Genomic DNA, 7,140 nt, shown 5'->3' on the forward strand with positions numbered 1-7,140 from the left:
CCGTGAGTTAGTTCGTCGTTCGTCCGTGTGTCCGAGAGTTAGTTCGTCGTTCGTCCGTGTGTCCGTGAGTTAGTTCGTCGTTCGTCCGTGTGTCCGAGAGTTAGTTCGTCGTTCGTCCGTGTGTCCGTGAGTTAGTTCGTCGTTCGTCCGTGTGTCCGTGAGTTAGTTCGTCGTTCGTCCGTGTGTCCGTGAGTTAGTTCGTCGTTCGTCCGTGTGTCCGAGAGTTAGTTTCTTTTATCTCTCTTTGTTCGTTCGTCCGTGTGTCCGAGAGTTAGTTCGTCGTTCGTCCGTGTGTCCGAGAGTTAGTTCGTCGTTCGTCCGTGTGTCCGAGAGTTAGTTCGTCGTTCGTCCGTGTGTCCGTGAGTTAGTTCGTCGTTCGTCCGTGTGTCCGAGAGTTAGTTCGTCGTTCGTCCGTGTGTCCGAGAGTTAGTTCGTCGTTCGTCCGTGTGTCCGTGAGTTAGTTCGTCGTTCGTCCGTGTGTCCGAGAGTTAGTTCGTCGTTCGTCCGTGTGTCCGTGAGTTAGTTCGTCGTTCGTCCGTGTGTCCGAGAGTTAGTTCGTCGTTCGTCCGTGTGTCCGAGAGTTAGTTCGTCGTTCGTCCGTGTGTCCGAGAGTTAGTTCGTCGTTCGTCCGTGTGTCCGTGAGTTAGTTCGTCGTTCGTCCGTGTGTCCGAGAGTTAGTTCGTCGTTCGTCCGTGTGTCCGAGAGTTAGTTCGTCGTTCGTCCGTGTGTCCGAGAGTTAGTTCGTCGTTCGTCCGTGTGTCCGAGAGTTAGTTCGTCGTTCGTCCGTGTGTCCGAGAGTTAGTTCGTCGTTCGTCCGTGTGTCCGAGAGTTAGTTCGTCGTTCGTCCGTGTGTCCGAGAGTTAGTTCGTCGTTCGTCCGTGTGTCCGTGAGTTAGTTTCTTTTCTCTCTTTGTTCGTTCGTCCGTGTGTCCGTGAGTTAGTTCGTCGTTCGTCCGTGTGTCCGAGAGTTAGTTCGTCGTTCGTCCGTGTGTCCGTGAGTTAGTTCGTCGTTCGTCCGTGTGTCCGTGAGTTAGTTCGTCGTTCGTCCGTGTGTCCGTGAGTTAGTTCGTCGTTCGTCCGTGTGTCCGTGAGTTAGTTCGTCGTTCGTCCGTGTGTCCGTGAGTTAGTTCGTCGTTCGTCCGTGTGTCCGAGAGTTAGTTCGTCGTTCGTCCGTGTGTCCGTGAGTTAGTTCGTCGTTCGTCCGTGTGTCCGTGAGTTAGTTTCTTTTATCTCTCTTTGTTCGTTCGTCCGTGTGTCCGAGAGTTAGTTCGTCGTTCGTCCGTGTGTCCGTGAGTTAGTTCGTCGTTCGTCCGTGTGTCCGTGAGTTAGTTCGTCGTTCGTCCGTGTGTCCGAGAGTTAGTTCGTCGTTCGTCCGTGTGTCCGTGAGTTAGTTCGTCGTTCGTCCGTGTGTCCGAGAGTTAGTTCGTCGTTCGTCCGTGTGTCCGAGAGTTAGTTCGTCGTTCGTCCGTGTGTCCGTGAGTTAGTTCGTCGTTCGTCCGTGTGTCCGAGAGTTAGTTCGTCGTTCGTCCGTGTGTCCGTGAGTTAGTTCGTCGTTCGTCCGTGTGTCCGTGAGTTAGTTCGTCGTTCGTCCGTGTGTCCGAGAGTTAGTTCGTCGTTCGTCCGTGTGTCCGTGAGTTAGTTCGTCGTTCGTCCGTGTGTCCGTGAGTTAGTTCGTCGTTCGTCCGTGTGTCCGAGAGTTAGTTCGTCGTTCGTCCGTGTGTCCGTGAGTTAGTTCGTCGTTCGTCCGTGTGTCTGAGAGTTAGTTCGTCGTTCGTCCGTGTGTCCGTGAGTTAGTTCGTCGTTCGTCCGTGTGTCCGTGAGTTAGTTTCTTTTATCTCTCTTTGTTCGTTCGTCCGTGTGTCCGAGAGTTAGTTCGTCGTTCGTCCGTGTGTCCGAGAGTTAGTTCGTCGTTCGTCCGTGTGTCCGAGAGTTAGTTCGTCGTTCGTCCGTGTGTCCGAGAGTTAGTTCGTCGTTCGTCCGTGTGTCCGAGAGTTAGTTCGTCGTTCGTCCGTGTGTCCGTGAGTTAGTTCGTCGTTCGTCCGTGTGTCCGTGAGTTAGTTCGTCGTTCGTCCGTGTGTCCGTGAGTTAGTTCGTCGTTCGTCCGTGTGTCCGAGAGTTAGTTCGTCGTTCGTCCGTGTGTCCGTGAGTTAGTTCGTCGTTCGTCCGTGTGTCCGTGAGTTAGTTCGTCGTTCGTCCGTGTGTCCGTGAGTTAGTTCGTCGTTCGTCCGTGTGTCCGTGAGTTAGTTTCTTTTATCTCTCTTTGTTCGTTCGTCCGTGTGTCCGAGAGTTAGTTCGTCGTTCGTCCGTGTGTCCGAGAGTTAGTTCGTCGTTCGTCCGTGTGTCCGTGAGTTAGTTCGTCGTTCGTCCGTGTGTCCGTGAGTTAGTTTCTTTTATCTCTCTTTGTTCGTTCGTCCGTGTGTCCGAGAGTTAGTTCGTCGTTCGTCCGTGTGTCCGAGAGTTAGTTCGTCGTTCGTCCGTGTGTCCGTGAGTTAGTTTCTTTTATCTCTCTTTGTTCGTTCGTCCGTGTGTTCGTGAATTAGTTGCTTCGTCTCTCTTCGTTCGTCCGTGTGTTTTTTTTTGTTAGTTACTCCGTCGCTCGTTCGTTCGTTCGTTCGTTCGTCCGTGTGTTCGTTCGTTAGTTAGTTCGTCCTATCATTCGTTCGTTCGTTAGTTTGTTGCTCGTTCGTTCGTTCGTCCGTGTGTTCTTTAGTTAGTTAGTTCGTCGCTCGTTCGTTCGTTCGTTTGTTAGTTCGTCGCTCTTTCCTTCGTCTGTGTATTCGTTGGTTAGTCACTTCGTCGCTCGTTCGTACGTGTGTTCTTTAGTTAGTTCGTCGCTCGTTCGTTCGTTCGTCCGTGTGTTCGTTAGTTAATTACTTCGTCGCTCGTTCGTTCGTTCGTCCGTGTGTTCGTTAGTTAATTACTTCGTCGCTCGTTCGTTCGTTCGTTCGTTAGTTATGAACTTCGCTTTCTCTGTCGTTCATTCATTCGTGTCTTTGTGTGCTCGCCCGTTCCTCGTTTTATTGTTCGTTCGCCCTAATTATTTTCCTCTAAATTCGTTCTTCTGTTCATTCGTTCCTCGTGTCATGTAATTTTTTTCGCTTTTATTCATGTCTTCTACGTGTCTGTTCTTCACATGCTTGATCGATGAGACGTTGAAGGATAGAGAGAAGAGGAGGAGAAAGGGGGAATTAAAGGAGAGAAGGAGGAAAAGCAATCGGGATGAAGAAAGAGGCGAGGGGAAGGGGCACAGAGAAGAAAGGAAGAGGATAGTGGAGATGGGAGAGGAAGGGATGGGAGGGAAGAAAGAGGAAGCAGAGAGAGAGAAATGAAGGAGAGATTGAGAGAAATTAAAGAGGAACAGAGGGGAGAGAGGGAGAGACAAATAGAGAGGGTGGGGAGAGGGAGAGACAAATAGAGGGGGTGGGGAGAGGGAGAGAGATTCAGAGACAGAGAGTGAGTGGGGAGAGGGAGAGGGAGAGAGAGACAGAGAGAGGGGGTGGGGAGAGGGAGACGGAGATAGAGACAGAGCGAGGGAGAGAGGCAGGGACAGAGAGAGGGGGGGGGAGAGAGGGAGAGGGGGAGGGAATGATTGGCTGATGAAGACGCGAAAGTCAAAATGTTAAAGCAAACAGCGGCACAAGCCCCCCGTCTGTCCCGTCTTTTTCCTTCTCCGTCTTCTATCTGCGCTTTGTTTACACTGAGCCGCTCCCTGGCGCGTTGCTCCGCCGGAGAGCGTGCGAGAGGATATTCTTGGGGTCTTTTTAAAGAGAGGGAGATTAGGAGCGTCCTTTCAAAACGGCTTTCTGTTCGGAATGGGACGGGACACAGCTGGAGGTCACGCTCGGACTGCGGAGCTCTTGTGCGTCTTTTGTTTTTGTTTTGATCCGTCTTTCTCTCTCTCTCTCGCATCTTTCTTCGTTTCTTTCGAGTTCTTTCCTTTCTTCGTCTCCTTGTTTTCAGTTTTCTTATTGATTTCTCTGTCCTTCCTTCTCTCCCATTCTTTTCTTTTTTGTCCTTTTTTCTATTATCCCTACCCTCCATTTATCCATCCATCTCTCCTCATCTTCTCCTTCTACCTGTCCACCTTTCTCCATTCCCAATCTCCGAAAACAGAAAAGGGAACGTAGGAATGAACAGGAGGAATGGAAATAAAAGAACTTTGCATAACGGATTCTTCTTTTTTTATCCGGAAAGGCCGAGTCACGTAGAAGTGTGCTGAATAGGGCTGAGTACGTGAGTCAAGAATCAGAGAGGAGATGAATGAGCGTGAGTGAGTGAGTGAGTGAATGAGTGAGTGAACATATATCAGTGAATTAAGTCGTATTATCTTGCATATCCTATCGCACCGTGTGTATTAATTCTCTCTGGAATACATTTATATGTATTCGTAATGATAATGATATATACCAGTGATTACGTTGCTAAACACGAGGGTACTGAAAGTTGTGATAATGATAGCGCTAATGGCATTGATAAGAAGAAGGATTACGATAATATTATTAGAGTTAATATCAAAGATGAAGTCAGAGGATAGACAAAGTAGATGACTGATTGAGGCGATGTTTTATTTATTTATTTATCTATTATTGTTATTATTGTTATTATTGTTATTATTATTATTATTATTATTATTATTATCATTATTATTATTTTACATTTCTCATATTCATTTTCCATTCATTCGTCTTTCACTTTTTTCTGAAGCTGAAGAAGCGAGAGAAATTACGCCCAAGGAAGAGAGGAGGTTCTGTTCCTTAGGCGTGAGAAATGACAGAGAATATGATCTTTAAGTGAAATTTCAGGTAAACAAAACAATTGAATGAAAAAGAGTAAGTGTTTTTTTTAAGATTATGATGCGAACTGCCTGTTTTTTTTTTTCTTCTTCTTCTTTTCTTTTTCTTCTTCCCTTCTGCGCGGGAGATTTAAACTTCAAACAATGTACGCATGAGGATAAGTGCGAGAAAATTGCAGCGCCGCGCCAGGAAATGAGTCGTTTACGCCGGGAGAGCGGGGCGGGGCTGTGTTTGTTGCAGTTTGTATGCAATTGCGTTGTTTTTTTGTTTTGTCTTTGTTTATTTGCGGGGTCTGTTGACTCGGCGTACACGCGGGGGGCTCGTAAACAGCTGTTTTTTTGTCCATGGAGGTAATGCTTTCTTCTTTTTTTCCATTTCAGCCTTTCTCCCTATTTTTTCTACCTTTTCTTTCTTTCAGTTTCCTGTCCTCCCTTTATTTCCCCTGAATTTTCTTTTGCTCTTCTTCGTCCCTCTTTTTTTCCTTCTTTCTATCTCGCTCTTCTCTTTCTCCTTTATACCATCTCTCTTTCTCCATTCCTTCTCTCCTGGCTTCCTCTATCTATTCCCTCCCTTCCATATATTCTCTCCTCCTCCTGTTCTACATTCTCTTCTCCATCTTTCTCCTCTCCCTCCTCATATTCCCCTTTCTCTTCTCCCTCCTCTTATTCCCCCATTCTTTTCTCCATTCTTCTCTCCTCCCTCCTCCTATTCTCTATGCTCTTCTCCCTCCTCCTATTCTCCATTCTCTTCTCCCTCCTCCTATTCTCTCTTCTGCCCTCCCTCCTCCTATTCTCTATTCTCTTCTCCCTCCTCCTATTCTCCGTTCTCTTCTCCCTCCTCCTATTCTCCATTCTCTTCTCCCTCCTCCTATTCTCCGTTCTCTTCTCCCTCCTCCTCTCCCCCATTCCTCCGCCTGCAACAGCCAAAGAAGCGTCGCCGTCCTTGCAATGCCAGGCCATGTTGCAGCATCAGGAGCAACTGATTTACGCTTCTAGGTTGTTGATCGAGGTTGCTGGCGGGTGGGGTGGGGGAGGGGAGGAGGAGGGGGAAGGGGTGGGGGAAGGGTAGGAGGAGGGTTAGGGGTGGGGGAAGGGGAAGGAGTATGGGGAGGGGAAGGGGTAGGGAGTAGGGGTAGGGAGAAGAGGGAGGGTAAGGGGAAGGGGAAAAGGAAAGGGGTAGTAGGGTGAGAGAAGGGGAAGAGGAAGGGGAAGGGGAGGGGAAACGAGTAGGGGTAGGTGTAAGGATTCGGGGTTTGGAAGGGGGTGATTGGGGTTAAGGGGGTGAGAAGGGAAGGGTGGTGGGAAGGGGGTCTGGCGAGCGATGTAGGGGGAGAGTCTTCAGGTGCTTAGGCTGAGAGGAGGCTGTTCGGTGTCGTTTCAGCTCGCAAATTCATTGCTGTTTTTTATAGGATATATATCTTATATCTCTTATATCATCAGTCAAGGTCAGTGAACCCTGCCCTCGTCTCCATCACGCATCATCATCATTATTTTGATCATGCGTTGGCACGTTTAAGTGCTGGTGTTATAGCCTTATTTAGGTCTGTGACGTCACAGAACACCGGTGAGGTCATGAATTCGTGCTGACGTCACAGAGTAGCAGAGACGTCATTCACTCTCCGCTCATTGCGTGCGTCCGGCCAAGGCGAGTGACGTGTGTCCTCGCGGGGGGTTGGGTGGCCGCTTTATGCGTGCGGCCGCTTAACGGTCGTTGCTGGCGCGGCCGGGCTTCGGAATGTCGCTGGCGGTGGCATTTCGTAGACGTATGTACGCACAAGGTTTATATAAGTACTTATATAGACCTTGTGTACGCACGTGGGCACTTACAGACGGACGGGCGCGCGCAGTGTAACACCGATTTAAATAGTGCGACGCAGCCAGGCCTGTTGAGAGGGATGTGTTGCAAGAGAATGATTGCAAAAAGGTTCCTACACGCGGTGCAGCAGGATTGGCAGGGTCCGGTCCTCACGACGGAGAACAGGCAGGAGGGTATCAGTGCACGTCATCGCTATCTGCATCACCATCACTATTGTCTTCACGTTGTTACCATCATCACGATTATCACATGACGCCATCAACAGTGTCATTATCGTCTTCATTGTCATCACCTCCACCACCATTACCATCATCACTATTAGAATCACTATCATCACCATCACCATTATCAACACCACCATCACCATCATCCCTATTACAGTTATTATAAACACCATTACCATCACCACTATTAGAATCACTATCATCACCATCATCATTACCACCACCACAATTAGAACCACTATCACCACCATCATCATCATCATCACATCACCACCATCGCCACAGACGCCAACAATACCTTCGAAAGGC

This window comes from Penaeus vannamei, chromosome 2 (assembly GCF_042767895.1).
Source record: "Penaeus vannamei isolate JL-2024 chromosome 2, ASM4276789v1, whole genome shotgun sequence".
In the NCBI taxonomy this organism is placed as follows: domain Eukaryota; kingdom Metazoa; phylum Arthropoda; class Malacostraca; order Decapoda; family Penaeidae; genus Penaeus; species Penaeus vannamei.